This window comes from Oryx dammah, unplaced genomic scaffold (genome assembly GCF_014754425.2).
Source record: "Oryx dammah isolate SB20612 unplaced genomic scaffold, SCBI_Odam_1.1 HiC_scaffold_5, whole genome shotgun sequence".
Lineage (NCBI taxonomy): Eukaryota > Metazoa > Chordata > Mammalia > Artiodactyla > Bovidae > Oryx > Oryx dammah.
In genome coordinates, this window is record NW_024070189.1 from 106,525,144 (window position 1) to 106,544,799 (window position 19,656).

Sequence of the window (19,656 nt, forward strand, 5' to 3'; positions counted from 1 at the left end):
GTTTCCTGGCTCTTGTCTGATAATGTTTATTCAAAAGTTAGCAAGGTATTTATACTGGTCATTATTTAAAAATTAAAAAGCCAACAATAAAATCATTTAGGTAAGTATTCCACACTGTTTAAAAACACAGAATTTAAAGTTTATTCTACAGCTGCCCCAGCTTCTTGCCTGTTTGTTCTACCACCTAACATTTAATGTCTGCTCATGGAATTTTTGGTACTGGTGATACATATTTCAATGCAATGATGCCTAGGACTTCCATTAAAGATGAAAATAAATTTATCAATAACAAGTCTGAACAAATAATTAAATAAAATTTATATATGCTTTTTTTTTTTTTTTAACCATTCTCAGGGCAGTGGCTGAGGCACAGCTATTAGTTCCAGCGGCCACTTTGACCAAGAGCCATCGCACACTGGTTGAGGATTGCCTCTGGGAGACCAGCACTGCACTAGATAAACACTGCTCACGATGACCCACAGGGATCGCTAGCCCCGTGTTACACTGGAGTGACCCAAAGCTTAGTGGGCTGGCTACGTCATGCAGCTGTGAGAAGCTGGTCCTAAGCTCTAAGAGGGTAGAGACAGGTCCACCTTGATCACTGTGGCACCTTGTATTTCCAGGACAGGAGGACAGGGAGGGCCTAGACCCTGGGACAGAGTTAACATTCAATATACTTCTGCTGATCTGACCCTATAACACTGTAGCTCATGATTCCCTCATGATGCTACTCCATTTTACTGACATCTGAAGGAGAATCCTTTTCTTAATTTAGTTATAGTTTTTAAGAGGTTGAGACAATTCATTTCAACATTTATGGGGTGCCTTTGAACAACAAATTGATAAATAATACAGAAGATATGGCAAGATCAACCAGGAATTGGTCTTGAAGTATCATCTAATTCACTCTTTCGGGAAGAAATGTGAAGAATGAGTCTGTTATCTTTATTGTAATCTAAGTTACAAAGAGGTAAGGGCCATAAGCAAAATGTAAACAAATCTGAAAGGCAAAAGAGGTTCAACCCACAAGCAGGGGTGCAGAAGACAAGAAGAGCTTCATGGAGGAGGTGGCATTTGCCCTGAACAATTTTGCAGAGATAGAGTAGAAGCACAGAGCTCAAACTGTCTGTGCTCAGACATGGTGAATTGTTCAGCTTGACTGGTGGAGTACAAATGCCAAGGATCAGAGACAGACTCAGCAAAAAGCCAGGAGCCAATACAATCTGCTGTTTCTTTGCCATATAGTAATGTACCAGCCACAACGGTCACTCACAAAGCATTTGAGTACCACTGTGGACCATGTCCCTTGCCAGAACAGCCAGCTGCCTGCCTTTTGGGTTTCGAGTTTACAGTGAGTGCACACCGTGGGTACACTCAGAAGAGACTGAAAGCAAGGAGAGCCCTAAAGCCAGAAGGACGGAGGTTTAGGGTGCAAGGAGGAGAAGGAGCAGGTGATGAGAGCTGGAGGTGCCTTCTAAGCATGACAAGCCATTTGAGATTTGGTTTTGCTGGGTTGTGGGGGAAAAACTGGAGACAGAAAACAAGGCCAGATCACCACAAGCCTTGGAAGCCACTGGGAGCCTCCTGGGTCTGGATGTGGGCCTAAGGGCTGCGGAGGCATCAAAGCATGAGAGGCACAGGCTCTGACTTGCTTCTCAGAGAGGTCATTTGGGAAGCTGAGAAAGGGAGTGACTGGAGTGAGCAGGGCTCAAAACAGGCAGACCTGACAAAAATGGCAGAATCATGGGAGTTGGGGAAACGAAGAAAATGTGTGGCTTAGAGAAAGAAAGTAGGAAATGGCGAGAAAGAAAGGTGAAACAGCAGAAGGGAGGCAGGAGATAACTGCAGAGTTGGAGAGTTTGACTTTGGACCAGTCTGAAGAGGACAAGGGACAGTGTGAGAGGACCAGGCTGCTGGCCTGCTCCAGGACCCACACCTCCCTGCATTTCAATAACAGGAGCCATCCTGTGCCAGCCGGACAAACAGCGGTCCAGCCAGAGATGGCATCTGCCACTTTCCTGGAAGCCAGGTGTGGCCAGACGACCAACTTTTACCTGATAGATGTGAGCAGAAATGATGGATGTTACTTCTAGATCATGTTTTAAACAGAACGCTGCTTGCCTTCCAATCTATCTTTTCTCCCTTGCTGTTGGCTGGCTGATCAGCAGTTGTACTCCCAGAGATGGAAGTTACATGCTGAAGACACTAGACTCACGCACCAGCCGAGTCCTGAACGACCGTGTGGGACAGAGCTGGGCCATTCTGGTCCACCTGTCCCCACTGAGATTGGCATAAATTAATCTAGATCATGTTGAATAATTCTGGAATTCTCTCTGCTACAGCTGTTGTAACCCATACTCTGACCACTACGGTATTAGATTAGCTTTTGTGAATTTGGGGAGTATATCACTTCATTGTGTTACTCACTTAGTTGTGTTCAATTCTGCGACCCCATGGGCCCACAGGCTCCTCTATCCATGGAATTCTCCAGACAAGAATACTGGAGTGGATAGGCATCCCCTTCTACAGGGAATCTTCCCATTCCAGGGATAAAACCCTGGTCTCTTGCATTGCAGGTAGATTCTTTACCATCTGAGCCACCAGGGAATTCCCCAATATTATGTCATTAGGTCAATAATTAATACAATTTCATCTCAAGATTTTAAATAATTTTTAAATTAAAATAAGTTGCCCTTATCAGGCAGGAAAAAAAGTCACTTAACAAAGATTCTGTTAGAAGCACCTCCTCTGCCAAGCCTGGGCTTCATGAGAGCAAGAGAAAGAACCCCAAGCCGAAAGAAGAAAGCATGTAAATTAACTATTAATGAAATCAACTCCTGAGATGTATTTCAACAAAATGGACCTCGTGATCCTGGTGGCTCAGCAGTAAAGAATCCACCGGCCAACGCAGGAGACGCAGATTCAATCTCTGGGTTGGGAAGATCCCCTGGAGAAGGAAATAGCAACCCACTCAGTTTTCATTCCAATTCCAAAGAAAGGCAATGCCAAAGAATGCTCAAACTCCCGCACAATTGCACTCACCTCACACGCTAGTAAAGTAATGCTCAAAATTCTCCAAGCCAGGCTTCAGCAATACATGAACTGTGAACTTCCTGATGTTCAAGCTGGTTTTAGAAAAGGCAGAGGAACCAGAGATCAAATTGCCAACATCTGCTGGGTCATGGAAAAAGCAAGAGAGTTCCAGAAAAACATCTATTTGTGCTTTACTGACTATGCCAAAGCCTTTGAGTGTGTGGATCACAATAAACTGTGGAAAATTCTGAAAGAGAAATCTCTCTCTTGAGAAATCTGTATGCAGGTCAGGAAGCAAGTTAGAACTGGACATGGAACAACAGACTGGTTCCAAATAGGAAAAGGAGTACGTCAAGGCTGTATATTGTCACCCTGCTTATTTAACTTATATGCAGCGTACATCATGAGAAACGCTGGACTGGAAGAAACACAAGCTGGAATCAAGATTGCCAGGAGAAATATCAATAACCTCAGATATGCAGATGATGCCACCCTTATGGCAGAAAGTGAAGAGGAACTAAAAAGCCTCTTGATGAAAGTGAAAGAGGACAGTGAAAAAGTTGGCTTAAAGCTCAACATTCAGAAAACGAAGATCATGGCATCTGGTCCCATCATTTCATGGGAAATAGATGGGGAAACAGTGGAAACAGTGTCAGACTTTATTTTTGGGGGCTCCAAAATCACTGCAGATGGTGACTGCAGCCATGAAATTAAAAGACATTTACTCCTTGGAAGAAAAGTTATGACCAACCTAGATAGCATATTCAAAAGCAGAGACATTACTTTGCCAACTAATGTCCGTCTAGTCAAGGCTATGGTTTTTCCTGTGGTCATGTATGGATGTGAGAGTTGGACTGTGAAGAAAGCTGAGCGCCAAAGAATTGATGCTTTTGAACTGTGGTGTTGTTGGAGAAGACTCTTGAGAGTCCCTTGGACTGTAAGGAGATCCAAGCAGTCCATTCTGAAGGAGATCAGCCCTGGGATTTCTTTGGAAGGAATGATGCTAAAGCTGAAACTCCAGTACTTTGGCCTCCTCATGCGAAGAGTTCACTCATTGGAAAAGACTCTGATGCTGGGAGGGACTGGGGGCAGGAGAAGGGGACGACCGAGGATGAGATGGCTGGATGGCATCACGGACTCGATGGACGTGAGTCTGAGTGAGCTCCGGGAGCTGGTGATGGACAGGGAGGCCTGGTGTGCTGCGATTCATGGGGTTGCAAAGAGTCAGACACGACTGAGCGACTGAACTGAACCAGTATTCTTGCCTAGAAAATCCCATGGACAGAGGAGCCTGGCGGACTACAGCCCAAGGGGTCACAAAGAGTCAGACACTACTCAGCTACTAAAAAACAACAACAAACAAAAGAAACAGTCTTAAACAAAATGGACATCAACCAGGTTTCAGAAGACAATTCACGAATTGAGAAGTGTAAGAATTCTCCAGGCAACCACATTACCCACACACGGAAGGTGGAGTCCCTGACTTAACTCCCATCGCTAGCAGGTGCTGCTTCCTTACCTCGGCTCCCAGCAGTGGGATCCACTGCCCGTCACACCGCCCTGTCACTCAGCTTCTGCAGGTCTGCCTCCGCCACCCTCTACCAGGCGAGGAGCTCCTCAGAAGGAGGGAGGGCCTGTCTTCCCTCTCATACGACATTACTAAACACCAACCAATGACCCACTGAGGAAGCTCCTAGGAGGATACACTCTGCGCTTACAGACCCGAGTGTGGTGAGTGGATGCCTCAAGGTTAGGAAGCGGCATGGCCTTTGCTAAAGGCAACTGCCTCAGGTCTACACCCTCCCCACTTACCATGCTGCTTCGATGAATGCTTGTCAAATGAATTGCTGTAACTGAAAACCTCTATTTCTTCAAGATTGGAGACTCCTGTAGTATCCCCTCCAGGATACTGGAATAAAATCTACCCACTCTAGGAATAAACATTGGGCAGGAGGAACATTCCTATCTGTTTAGAGCCTGGAGTAAGAAATGCTTTAAAATTTTTTTCCCTACCTCTAGTATTCTAAATATAAACAACCCAGGTACTGCAAATACAGTATTAAATCTCTGATTAACTTTTCTAAATAAAAAAATTAGCTCTAACTATAGCTTTCTGGGGCTTCCCAGATGGCACTAGTGGTAAAGACCCTGCCTGCCAATGCAGGGGACGGAAGAGGCACGGACGGATTTGATCCCTGGGTTGGAAGCTCCCCTGGAGGAGGGCACGGCTACCCACTCCAGTATTCTTGCCTGGAGAATCCAATGGACAGAGGAGCCTGGCGGGCTACAGTCCATGGGGTCACAAAGAGCTGGACACAACTGAAGTGAGTTAGCACAGCACAGCACAGCTTTCCACCATAGCTTTACGCAGTTATAACATTTTAAAATGGGAAACAACAGTGGAGAGCATATAATGTGAGACTTGGAGAGCATATAATGTGAGACTTGGGGAGATGTCAGCTACTATTTACTTACTATTTACTGACTTCTCCCAACAAACATTTCCTGACAGCCTCCTGTGTACCAAACATGAGGGATGTGTGTGTGTTTGAGTGTCTGTGTGTCAGTCGCTCAGTCATGTCCGACTCTTTGCCAGCCCGTGGACTGTAGCCCGCCGGGCTCCTCTGTCCATGGAATTCTCCATTCAAGAATACTGGAGTGGGTTGCCATTCCTTTCTGCAGGGGATCAAACCCAGGTCTCCAGCATTGCAGGCGGATTCTTTACTCTCTGGGCCACCAAGGAAACCATGGGGTACTAATCAGACAATCCTTTCCCTCCAAACCACCAACACATAATTATCACAGCACACAGGAAGTGTCCTGGGGGCATGCACTGTCTGCATGGCAGAAGTCCAGCAGAGCGGTGGGCAGAGGCAGAGAACAAGAGGAATGTGTGAGTGAGAGGCAGATGTAGAGGAAGGCTTCCTGGAGGAGGCAAGACCTGCGTGCAAGTAACAACCTAGTTGTGACAAAGCAGGTACTTTCACACATACTGGTGAGTATAAAGTAGTATGAATTACATAAATTCGTAAAACACTATTTGGAAGTAAAATAGGTAATATCTAAGGGAAAATGTGCATGACTCCTGACCTGGCAACTACAATTCTATACAAATACACCTGCCAAATATCCACGTACAAGGACGCAAAGACAGCTGTGCAAGGGTGTTTGCAGCGCTGCTTATAACAGGCAAAAAACTAGAAAGAATCTAAAAAGTACCCTCGGAAGGACTGAATGAATTATGGCATAAAAGCATAATAAAGCCATTAAAAACAATGCAGGGACTTTAGGCATTGATATGGAGAGACGTTTAAGATAGATCAGGAAATAAAACAAGGCAAAGAAGAGTACAGACAGTAAATGCCAATGTACAGAAAAATACACAGACAATACGCTAGCAAGTGCAGAGAAGCAGTGGAAAACGAGACTTTCATTCCTGACATCACCACTTTTTTTTTTTTTTTTTACCTATGCACATATTTCACATTTTAAAAACTAAACACTTTTAAATAAAAAGCTGAAGAATGGTCACTCTGACCCCTTTACAGAGAATGGATTTGAGGCAGATGAGACTGGAGACAGGAAGGCAAGTGGGCCAGGCTCAGTACATAGTTATATACACTCTCCTAACAGCTTGTGAGATCCAGGTACTATCCTCACCCTGCAAATGAGGAAACAGCTTGGAGACAGGAAGTAACTTGCCCGGATTCTCAGTTGAAGTAGCATAGCCTGGATTTGAATTGAGGTGTATTTGACTACAATATCCATGTTCTTCCCAATATACTACTGGAATATCTCTAATTTTATTTAGAAAGTAAAGTGATCGTCGAAGGGATAGTTAGGACCATGACAAAATAACACAGACCTTCTTCACATCTTATCTTGTTGGCTTCAACCCACCTAGACACTTTGCTTTTGATGATGAAGATAATGCAGTCATCCACAGAATCAAACCTTTAATCACACTAATGCTTCAGAATACCCAGGGCGTTCAACAGTTAAGTGAACTGACTGCTGTGATGAAAACCAGATTGTCACAGTCACCTTCTCTGTTTCAATGCTTGCTGCCAAACGTTTTACTCAAATTGTATTTTTTCCCTACTTTATTCTCATTAAAAATAGTATCTGTGTGTGTGTGTGTGTGTGTGTTAGTCACTCAGTCGTGTCTGACTCTTTGAGACCCCAAAGATTGTAGCCCACCAGGCTCCTCTGTCCATGGAATTCTCTAGGCAAGAATACTGGAGTGGGCATCCATTCCCTTCTCCAGGGATCTTAGCACAACTTTATCTTCCCTGAATAACCAAAAACCTCACAGCATCTCAGGGCCACTCTTTTGAACATCAGTTCTTAACTTGTGGCATATACTATGACACAGAATAACAACTAGTAGTTGGTCATCATGTCACTCACAGTTGGATCCTAAGGATCTAGCAAGAATTCCTCCCACTGGCCCCTTGCAGTCATCAGTCTCCCCACCTCCAGCCCTGATACTCAATGTTGTGAGTAAAGGCCTCATTGTGCCTGAGACACACCAACAGCCAAAGTGCTCTCCCAGCCTCCATTCCTGATACCTCAAATCTATGGTACACACACCATATTAGAAATATCTGTGCACATGAAAACCTTTACATGAATGCTCAAGAAGCTATATCTGTAATAGTTTAAAACTGGAAGAAATCCAGATGTCTTTCAGTGGGTGAATGGTTAAACAAATTGCTGTACATCCATCCATATAACTGACTACCACCTGGCACTAAAAATGATTGAATTACTGATATTCAACAACAATTTGGGTAAGTCATAGGGCATTATGAAATTTTAGTGATAAAAGCCAATTTCAAAAGGTCCATAACCCATGTATACAACATCCCTAAAATGAACAATTACAGAAATATAGAACAGATTAGTGGTCGCCAGGGCTTATGGATGGTGGGGGGGGGGGGGGAAGGGGAGCAGTGTGGTTATAAAGGGGTAGTACAAGGGAGGATCTTTGGGAGGATGAAATAGTTCTGTATCTTGATGACGATGATGGTGGTGATATGAACCTCCATATGTGATAAAATGACATAGAACTATACAAACACTGTACCAATACTAACTGCCTGGTTCTGGTATTGCACTATAGCTAGATAAATACACAACCATTGGGGGCAACCAGGTGAAGGGGGCGCAGGGCCTCTCTGTTCTATTTGTGCAACTTCTTAGGATTTGTAATTATTTCAAAACAAGAATTAAAGAGACTTGTTGAAAAGGATTTGTGATTATACTACTCTTAAGTTTGAGTTCTTCAGTAGAGACCGATTGTGTTAAGAGTAAACTTCGAATCCCGAGAACAGCAGAGGAGTCCTGTAGGGCCTTTGGCTGACTCTCAAGCATTATCAAGCCCCCCGGGAGCAGCAGGCTCCAGCTCCTGCACACCTTCAGGTTCCTCTGCCTGAGTTGTCCTATCTGCCTGAAATGACTTCCCTGCACCTTCTGTGTTCCTGGCCAACCTTCATCCTTCCAAGTCCAGGGCAAGCTTTTCTGCAAGTCTTCCTCAGTAGACCTTCCTTTCCAACCGTGCCAGGCACTCCCCCTTTTCTGAGCATCACCATCTGTATTCGTTTGCCTTGCAAGTCGATCTCCACTTCTACTCTGTGAGCTCCTCTACTTCTTAGTCCTCTACTAACTATACAGTGGGTGCCCAGTAAATACTTGTTAAAGGAAAACTAAATGGGACCGTAAGTGCAAGGCAGCTCTGGAGTCAGAAGGCAGTGGGTCTGCCACTTATCTGGGTGAGTAAACTTGGGCAAGCACTTATACTCATCTGTAGAAGGGGGATAACTGCAGAATCAACCTCAGAGGACAGCTAGCACAGTGCTCAGCACAGGCCAGAGAATTCGCCTTAGCCGACCTTAGAACAGATCTTACCACACCCATTCTGCTTGTTCCAAACAAACATCTGCATTCTGAAAATGTGAACTCAACCCTGGTGAGTGCAAAGGCTGATGACACGGTTAATGCTGGTGAGCACCTCCATGAAAGACACGACAGGAGGCAACGCACAGAATTTACTTATCATTCTAGGGCATGACAGGTAGATGGTGTGTCACGAAATTTTTAGAAGTCATCCACTTTACAACATATAATAGTAGCTATGTTTCTGAGAGTTAAGAGTTAGAAAAACAGATTAGATTCCAGAATCAGAGCTAGGGGATTCACTACCTGCTTTGCATCCTTAAGCCTAGATATTCTGAAATCAAACTAGTAGCAGCATCAATTTAGATACACAATATTCAAATAGTGTAACAAATTACATTATTTACAATTCTGTAGAAATATATGTGTATGTATAAGTATATATATTTTAAGGAAAAGGAGTTGTTTTAAAGGCGATCATTATTATTCTTTCTCTCAGAATCATTGTAGGGAGTGGAGCTATGCTTTTTAAACAGATTGTTCTAAATAAAATTATGTTTTTAAACCAAATCCCCAGGTTTTTCGTATGCTGGCCTATGGAAAGACAGACTAACAGGTGGTTTTCACACTGTTCATTCTCCTAAAGCCAAATAATTCAGGTATGGAAATACTTTAAATAACAACCTTAAAACAGGCCAGAATTTATTTAACATAAAGAGAGTTAACATTAACACCTCGCTTTTGAAAAAGTGAAAGTGTTAGTTGCTCAGTTGTTTCCAGGTTCCTGTGTCCTTGTGATTTTCCAGGCAGGAATACTGGAGTGGGTTGCCATTCCCTTCTCCAGGGGTTCTTCTTGACCCAGGGACTGAACCAGGATCTCCTTCACTGTAGGCAGATTCTTTACAGTCTGAGCCACAAGGGAGGGGAAAAAAACCCACTTCATTTGTAATTCATATATCCTTAGAATCTATTTTTATTACTCCTGAAATGTTTTAGAGTATGTAGTCTTTGCTTAAGAAAGGTTCTTAGGTAAAATTAGCTAGGAGAAAGAGGGAGTAGAATATTTTATAAAGTCCAAAAGCAAAAAAATGAACCCAAAAACCGAATGAAATTAATTTTCTTTAAAGAAATTAGTTTTCTTTAAAGAAAATCAAATTTGCTGAATTCCACTTTCAAGTGTCTAGTAAATTTCCTTAGCTCTAAGAATTCCTGTGCTAAAATTGAGACTACTATTGCTGATTATTTTTATATCTATTAATTTACACCCCAACATTTTCCAAAGAGGATTTGAGGCACCAGTTAAAAATTTTTAACTGGCAATCCAAAGGCCAATATAAAATCTGAAAGACCCACAGTACTTTATAAAAAATGAATTCTTGCTGTGCAAAAGATACACAAACTTGTCCCCCCCCCAATAATATGGCCTTTTAATGAATCAAAGGGTCCAGGTACTGAGAGTCAACAGCAGCTAACATCACAGTGTGAGCCAATCAAGACTACTTGCCTCTAGAGGAAGCGTACACCCCACCTAAGAAGGCTCCGTGGAGCCAACCAAACCTTGTCTAAATCCAACTACAAACGTCCAAGAAATACAGAGAAACACAAGAAACTACACTGCAGAGGTACAATCAGTAAAATCCCAATAACAGAAATACTATCGCTTCAACAAATAAACTACAAGGAAAAGAAACACAGAAATAAAGAGGGATCTACAGATTAAAAGACTTTTAAAAGACATTATCAACCGATCACAATGTATGGTCCTTATCTGGATCTGTATTCCAAGGAAGAAACTATTAAAGGAACTATAAAATTTATGAGACACCTGGAAATTTCAGTGCTGGCTGGCTATTTGATACTACAGAATGACTAGTTACTGCTTTTCCAAGTTTGAAAGAATTCTTATTTTTTAAAAATTTTCAGACGTAAACTGAAAAAGTTATGGGTGAAATGACATGAGAGTTAGGATTTGCTTGAAAATAAAAGCGCAAAGTGTGTCGGAGGGTGTGTGAGAGCTGTAGGCACGAGGTCAGGGGTGAACCAGGCTGGCCAGCGGTTAGTGACTGTTGAAGCTAGATACCACTCTGTTTACTTTCCCACATGTTTGAAATCTCGTAATAAACAGTTACAACGAAGGCTGCTGTGGAAACCAGTTCATACAATCACAAAAGGGCAAATACAAATTTAGTAATTCTTAAGGAAAATCATGTAAAAATGTCACCTTCTTAACCAAGCAGAACTAGATCAGAGACAGCTGTGCAAGCACGTGTGTTAGTCATTTCAGTCGTGTCCAACTCTTTGCGACCCTATGGACTGAAGCCTGCCAGGCTCCTCTGTCCGTGAGATTCTTCAGGCAAGAATACTGGAGCAGGCTGCCATGCCCTCCTACTGCCAAATCAACAATGTTAAGGAAAAAATGTGGTTTTGTTTTACCTCATATATCATGAAATAAATTGGTTTGCTCACTATTAATTGCTTCATATGGCACTTTTCTCTATCCAATTAAGACATTTTATTTTAAATAGACAAATTGAGGTGTACCTTCTAACATTTATTTAGGAAGGCCAAATAAACACATTTTAATCTGTCAACAAATTATTTAAAGTGGCATCCTGAAAAGTTCTCAGGGGTGGATTCTCCTCAAGAAACTCAGGAAAATAACGCTCTTCAGAGACAAACTATGCCAAAATAGGATTGTTTTTAACCCTGTAGGATCTTTTTGAAGGGGAAAGAAAGGGTTAAATGAAGGGAAACGATATCTAGATTGGATTTTATTCTTCCAGAACAAACTAAGCGCCAAAGAGAATACTCAGAGCTAAGGGACTCAGGAAAGAATGCTGATCTGCAGGAGACCTGGGTTCAAATTTCACTTTCCAGCTGCCTGCTACAAAACAGACTGCCGAAACTCTGGGAGCCTCTGTTTCCTCCTGTGTAGAAAGTGGAGGCTAGCAGGCTCCCTAGCTGCTATCGCAGGGCTCCAGTGACAAGAGAGTTCCTGGACAAATAGGGCCTAGCTGCCCTAGTCGTGGGCTACCCTTCTAGTTCACTGCAACTCTTCCCTCCTAACCAACTCTTCTAGTTCACTGCAACTCTTCCCTCCTAAACAACCTGCCTTGAAGTCCGGAGTCCGACAATCCTGAAATAAAACTGAATGAGGTCTGCATTTTGCTTGGCTCACAGCACTGAAAACATTTTAAAATAAGCTACTGCCAACAATTAAAAATGAAGAGAGTACAGATACAAATCTCAAGTTCTGGCTTCTTTCTAAAAATTGCTGGGTAAGTGGTGTCTGGTTCTCCAGGGTCTCCACTACTCCAGTCTCTCACACCTGGCCCCACAGGCTGATTTTTGACCCCAACATTGGGCTGAATATTGGAGAAGGGGATGACAGAGGATGAGATGGTTGGATGGCATCACCGACTTGATGAACGTGAGTTCAAGCAAGCCCTGGGAGTTGGTGATGGACAAGGAAGCCTGGTGTGCTGCAGTCCATGGGGTCCCAAAGAGCAACATGATTGAGCGACTGAACTCAACTGATTGGGCTGAAGTTCCTCCTTCACCCTGCCCTTCCCCACTTCTTGTCTTCCCCTAGACCTGACAAGTTTCTCATCACCATTCAAGTCAACTCCAGCACCAGCCAAGCACCACCGCCTGCTCCAAGTTTCCACAGCACAGCCCCTGCTCTACAGCAAGCTGTCCGAGCACTGTCTGCATGTCTCCTTTCTCTACTGGGCTCTTGGGCTCTCTGGAGGAAGGGACCCTGTTGCTACAGTCTTTGTGTCCCCAGGCCCGAGCAGAAAGCTGACCTGGATAATGTAGAATTCTGTCAGTGTGTCCTGAATGCGAGGAAGGAAGTTAGAGCTAAAACATTATAAAAATGTCAGATTTTATATTACAGCTTGTTCTGATAGTTACCAAATAAAGGGGTCAAGGACATTAAAATGTTTCACAAAACTAAAGCAACCTATCATCTGCATGTAAGTTTCACAAGTTAGTCAGAAGTCACTAAACAGAGAAGCAGAGGCAACAGGCTGGCAGGGTCATTCACTCACTCATTTACTCACTTAACTGATATTACTGAATACTTACTGTGTGCTTTCTAAGCACTGGGGATAAAGCAGTGGACAAATCAGACAACTACCTGTTTTCAGAAAGCTATAATCCTAATGGGAGAGACAGAAAATAAACAGGCAAATCAACAGAATAGTTTCAAACCAGATACTGGGAAGAAAATTAATGTAATGAGACAGAATGACTAAAGGAGGAGAAAGAGTGGTCAAGGAAAGCATTCTGTAAATTGAAACATGTGAGGAGGACCAGGAGTCAGCTGTGCAAAGATCCGGGAGGCAACTCCAATCACTGGATACAAGTGCAAAGGTCCTGAGGTAAACAGGGCTGAATGTTCAAGGCCAGTAAGATGGGTAGGTTAGGAGACCACTGCTCCGGGTTGGGGGACTTGTTGGGGGTGAGCTGGTCAGGGCCCGATCAGGCACTGCTGGGCACTGAGTATGCAATGACAAGGCACTTGGGGAGCACGCGGATGGGGGACTCTGGGCGGACTCTGCTACACTCAAACCAGCAAGCAGCAGTATCCCGCTCAATTTTCCACAAGTGTGCACCGGGCGGGCTCCTGCCCAGGGGCTTTCACACACATTCATAGAGCTTGACAACAATCCTGTCCAAAAGGGTAGACATTTCCCCCACTTTGCCGAGGGGAAATCAGAGGAACAGCAAGGATCAGTGCCTTCGCCAAGGTCGCAGGAATCAGATCCCAGGCTCTGAGCATCCGGGAGGAGGTATGCAGCTGGGTGCCAAACAATCGGGGCGGGGGAGGGGGCGCCCACAGACCCTACGGCAGGTCTGCCGGGGCCAGAGCAGGGAGCGAGCCCGCAGCTCTGGAGCGCGGACAGCTGGGCGTAAGGGGGTGACTGCGGCAGCCTGGAGGAAGAGGGGCTGCGGCCGGGGTCGCCAGCACCCCGCAGACCCCAAGGAACCCGGTCTTCCCGCTGCGCACCCCCCTGTCCCCGCGGAGCCTGGCCTCGCGGCCTTCCCGCCGCCCCTCCCCGGCGAGGCTCGGTCCCAGAGTCCCCGCTGGGCCTAACCCGCCGGCCGGGCTCACCTCGCCTCCCCGCCGCCGCGCCAGAGGGAGAGGGCAGGCGGGCGGACTGGCGGCGCAGCGCGCTAGCTGCTCGCGGCTCCGCTGCCCCGGGCTCGGCTGGCCGCCCCGCCCCGCTCTGCTCCGCTCCGCCCCGCCGCCGCCGTCGCCGCCGCCGCAAAGGGTGTGAGGGGCGCCGGGGCGCTTAGGACCCTTCCGGTCTGGATTGCTTCTCCTCCGCTGCAGCCGCCGCCGCGGCGCCCGGTCTGACCGACCCGCGCGCCGGCCAATCAGCGCGCGGAGAGCTGGGCGGGCGCGGCCAATCGCGCGCGCGCGGGGCTGGGGCTACTGCCGGGCGGCTCCGGAGCGGGGCGGGCCGAGCCCGGCGCTGGTTGACCAGGTCTTCGGGGAGCGGCGCTTGGCGGCCGCGCTGCTGATCGCTCCGCTTCCTTTTGACGCAGGCCCGGCTCGGCGCGCTGACTGAGCTTTACCGGTGCCCGCGGTGCGGCAGCCGAGCACCGCGCTGGGAGGCGATGGAAAGGGGTACTGACGGGACCGAAAGCTGGGCCTCTGGGCTTGCAGGTGCAGACTGACAGCGGCGAGTCGGCCTGGAGGAAGGCGGAGAAGGTCCATGAGGGGAGGGCCAGGGCGAGGGGAAGCCGGGGCCTTGGCGTCCAGGACTGGGAGGCGGAGGCGGCGAGGACGTGGAGACGAGGGGAATGGACCTTGGATTCCTTTGCTCACTGTGAAGGAGTTTGAGGGTTGCTGCCAGAAGCAATGGCAACCCACTCCATCACTCTTGCCTGGAAAATCCCATGGACGGAGGAGCCTGGAAGGCTGCATGCAGTCCATGGGGTCGCGAAGAGTCGGACTCGACTGAGCGACTTCGCTTTCACTTTTCACTTTCATGCATTGGAGAAGGAAATGGCAACCCACTCCAGTGTTCTTGTCTGGAGAATCCCAGGGACGGGGGAGCCTGGTGGGCTGCCGTCTGTGAGGTCGCACAGAGTCGGACACGACTGAAGCGACTTAGCAGCAGCTGCAGCAGCCAGAAGCCGAGGAGGGGCATAGGAGGAGATGGCCATGTGTAAGCCCCTGACCCCGGCAGGTCAGTGACAGAGGGGAGAAGACTGGCTGGTGAGCCTGGAGCAGAGTGCAAGCCTCTTGGACAAAAATTGCCACCATCAGGGATTATGGGAAACTCAGGATGTCTGGCTATCAGAGCTGTGGTTTTACAAAGGAGCATTCCTGGGTCTTCTCAGAGGAGAATGGCAGAGTCATAAATGGGGGGAAGGGAGTGCAATGCTGAGGGCCCCTAGGACCTGAGATTTGTTGGCAGTGACCTTCTTCAGAGGTGTCTCCCCCAGCTAGCCTCTGGATCTGGTTCCAGCAGGTCTGAAGGTGTGAAATGATGGGAGAGTTGTTGTCAGACCAGTGTTTCTATTAGCGAAGCTAGAAGTGAGGCACGAAGGCTGGACCCATTGGGGAAAATCTCAGAGGTCAGTGGATGGGGTGAGGGGACTTTGGGGATGGGGAAACTTGTGAACTGTAAAGGAGGAACAGTCCTCATAGGGTGGCCAGGGTAAGGGCCAAATTGGAGGGAAGGAGCAGGACTCTGCAAATGGGGAAGCTAAAGGGCACGGAGCAGGTGGCACGGAGGCTGGCAAGCCTGTGACCCAGGGCCAGGCTGGGGGTACCAGGACCTCAGAAGAGGGGTAGTGTAGAGGAAGGGATCCAGGTACAGAGTTCCCCTTAGGCCACCCTGATCTTGGCTACCAGAGCGAGTTTTCTAAAACTAAGTATGGCCCATCCTTGTTTGAAATTGTACTTGCTGACTGTTGCCTGCACTGATGAGGGCCCACCTGATAGCCTTCTGCCCACACCCAACCATACTGCTACCTGCTCCGGAGGCACAACAGAAAATAGGGAGCAAAAAATTGCCACCATCAAGGATTATGGGAAACTAATGAGGTCTGGCGGTTTACAAAGAAGCATTCCTAGGTGCCTCTCAGATTAGGAAGGAGCACCCATTCTCAGATACACTGCAGTCCTGACTTTGCAGCAAGCACCCCATGCAAAGTGAGTTCCAGAACTCATTGTACACATATTCACCTCATCAGAGGAGAGCATTTCATGTAGAGCTTTCTGAAAGGATTCTGTTTTCTGGCTTATGACGTACAGTGAACATTTATGGACACCGCTGAAGTGACAGGATAGGGATCAGGGAAGAGTGTATAGAATTCCAGTGAAGGCTAACAAGTGAGAAGATCCTGCCACAAGTGTGTTGAGAATTGTAGGGATGGGGGAGAGGGGAACATATGGGCATGACTGACAGCTGATCTAGCCTGCCAGGTGGGGAAAAGCAGTTGAGGAAGGCCTCCTGGACAAGAGGAAGCCCCAGCTGAGGATGGAAAGCCAGCAGGAATGTGCTAGGCCAGTGCTTTAGGCATACAGAGGATTCAGACCCAGTGGTTCTGAAGTGAAGACCTGCACGCTGTGTTCAGGGAACCACACATCACCCGTTCTTGCTGGAGATGGAGAAGGGATACTGGAAAGTTCTGAGGGCTTTGAGGTGGGTGGACTGGCACAGGTGACTGGAGGCCCATAGGCTGGCTTCAGGTCACAGAATGCCTTGTTTACCCCTGAGAGTTTTTCTATGTTTTTTAGTTGCCAACATTTAAAAATTGGGAGCTTTCACCTTGAAAACTCTCGAATTGTTGGTTTCACTGTCTGCCAGAGTTAAAGCTCTGGCAATGTGAGGCTCATATTCCCATAGTTTCAGGTGGGACTGAGTGGCAGCTGTCCCGTTAGGTGAGACCCCCTAGTTCACCACAGTCTTAACTCCCTATTACCCACACCTGCCTGCAACTTCACTCACCCCTTACCTACTGGGCCTTGGGGCATCACAGGGTGGAGACCTGGCTATGGAGGTAATGGGCAGCTGTTGTGGAGTATTAAGGAAGTGAGCAATGTGATGGAATGTTTGTTTTGAAAGATCATTAAGGCACATGAAGTTTCAGGGATGAGGGACTTAAGATCACGAGACCAATTAAAGAGCTATTGCTACAGCCCTTGTAAGAGAAGATGACAGCTGGCCTGGGGCCAAGGCAGCAGGTGTCAAGAGGAAGGAACTGATTTTAAAACTGTTTCAAAACTTTAAGAAAATGCAAATTAATTTACAACCCACTATCAGTACACACCCCGCTATACACCCCAATAGGATGGCTGTATTAGAAAAGACAATAGCGAGTGTTGGCAATGATGTGGAACTCTCATACACTGCTGGTGGAAAAGGAAACTGGTTTATCCACTTTGGAAAACAATTTGATAGTTTCTGATAACATTAAACATATACCTGTCACATCGCCCAGCAATCTCATCACTGGATATATACCCAAGAGAAATAAAAGCATGTTCACATAAAAAATGTTCCTAGCAGCTTTATTCAAAACAGTCAAAAACTAGGAACAACCCATGTGTCCATCATTCAGTGAATGGAAAGGAACTGTGGTATATCTGTGCAGTAGGATATTGCCTGACAGCTGGCCTGATGGCAAGTGCACAGCAAGGAAAAGTACTAAAAACAGTAAGTGAAAGAAACCAAACATAAGACCACATATGATTCCATATATATGACCTTCTGGGAAAAGCAAAGTCTTATTAGTGGTTGCCAGAGGTCAAGGTAGAGGGTGGGGGGAGATAATTACCAGGAGCCACAAGTGAATTTTTTGGGATGATCAGTTCACCTCAGTTCAGTCGCTCAGTCGTGTCCAACTCTTTGCGACCCCATGGACTGCAGCACGCCAGGTGCTGTCCATCACCAACTCCCAGAGCCTGCTAAAACTCATGTCCATCGAGTCAGTGATGCCATCCAACCATCTCATCCTCTGTCATCTCCTCCTCCTGCCCTCAGTCTTTCCCAGCATCAGGGTCTTTTCCAGTGAGTCAGTTCTTTGCATCAGGTGGCCAAAGTATTGGAGCTTCAGCCTCAGCATCAGTCCTTCCAATGAATATTCAGGACTGATTTCCTTTAGGATGGACTGGTTTGATCTTGCAATCCACGGGACTCTCAAGAGTCGTCTTTAACACCAAGTTCAAAAGCATCAATTCTCCCACAGTCAGCTTTCTTTTAGGGTATTTCTGTTGGGTGTACTCTATTTGTATCTTAATTATGGCAGCCCTCATGACTATGACATGGGTTCAATCCCTGGTCGAGAAGATCCCCTGGAGAAGGGAAAGGCAACCCACTCAGTAGTCTTGCCTGGAGAATCCCATGGACAGAGGAGCCTCATGGGCTACAGTCGATGGGGTTACACAGAGTCAGACAAGACTGAAGCAACTTAGCACACAGGCGTATGACTGTATATGTATCAAAACTCAGAACTGTGCACCTCAGAAAAGATGACTTAATGTGTGTCAATTATACAAAGCAAACAATGTAAAGGAAAAAAACTTTAAGAGGTGGAATTGTTGGGTCTCGGAGATAGGCTGTAGGGGTGAGAGAGGAGTAGTCAGAGAGGAAACCTGGCTTGGTTTTTGACTGGGGACTTCTGCCCTTGGCCTGCTCATGAGAAGGCCCTTCAGAATCTGTTTCTGGCTGCCCTTCCCTGCCCTGGATGCTGCAGACACTGCCCACTTCCCCATCCCACATGGGCCTCTTCGCCTGGGTTCCGGCCGGGCTCTCCACTTCAGTTATGGTCCTTTGGGCAAGGGATTAGCTTATCTGAGCCTCGGTTCCATGTGGAGCGGGCTTTCAGCCTCTCCCCACATGGCCTGCTCTCCCTCCCCTCCCCTGAGCCCTCCTCTGTCTTCTCCCCAGCCCTTACCAGGACCAGAGATGTGCCAGAGGGTTCAAGTCAGTACTGTCTCAGTTGTGTTATAGAAAGCCACACTGCATTTAAACCAGTGGGAACAATGCGGGGAGTCTCCTGCACTATAGCACCTGAGGGGTTGCAGGGGTAAAGCTGGTCTCCGTCCTGCAGGCTTGAGAGCTAGGGTGAGGCCTTTGCAGCCAGAAGAAGGCCTTCTGTCCCATCACATTCCTCTGTGTCCGGTTCCTTCTTCCCGTGTCACCTTCTGCTCTCCCACCACCCAAGGGGGATGGCCCTCTGTCTCAAATCAAGTTTGAAAGCCCCCCCGTAGGAGGACTGTGATAGCTCGCCCTTCAGGGCTCCCACCCCTGTGCTGGTCAGTCAGTCTCGTATGAGGACATAGAAAGAGAAAGGGTAGAAAACAGTTGGGAAAGGCAGAAGTCTGGATTTTACTCTCCAGTGATAAGAAGCAGGGTGTCTGCACTGGGGGCATGGCTGAAAGTCTGGGAGCTGTATGAGAATGGGGAACCCATGGCCCCATGACTGAATGCAGTGATCCTCAGTTCTCCTCTTCCAGGTGTTTCCCAGAGTACCAGTTGCTGGACCCTTGCTCAAAGGCAAGGGACTGGAAAACTTTTCTGCAAGTCTGACCAACCCTGAAGCCTAAAGGAAAGGCCTGACCCTCCCCTGCCCACAAGTCCCCTACCACATTGTCCAGCGGTGAATCTTGGCATCAGAATAAGTATAACACTGTGTGCCCAGGACTGTTCAACCTACCCTGAATCTGACCGAATAGTCCAAGGTCACATGGCAAAGAAA

At 46.9% G+C, this 19,656-nt stretch overlaps 1 protein-coding gene across 5 annotated transcripts in view; it reads right to left on the reverse strand.

Moving 5' to 3' along the window:
• The window catches only part of MAPK9 (mitogen-activated protein kinase 9), a 72,156-nt gene extending 57,953 nt beyond the window's left edge, over positions 1-14,203 (reverse strand). The window contains exon 1 of one of the 5 annotated variants that reach the window (XM_040241411.1): positions 14,051-14,203. The gene's annotated coding sequence lies outside the window, so the exon portion shown is untranslated. The remainder of the gene's footprint in view (positions 1-14,050) is intronic. The other 4 variants (XM_040241414.1, XM_040241413.1, XM_040241412.1 and 1 more) reach the window with 4 other exon arrangements.
• Between the last annotated feature and the right edge of the window lie 5,453 nt (positions 14,204-19,656).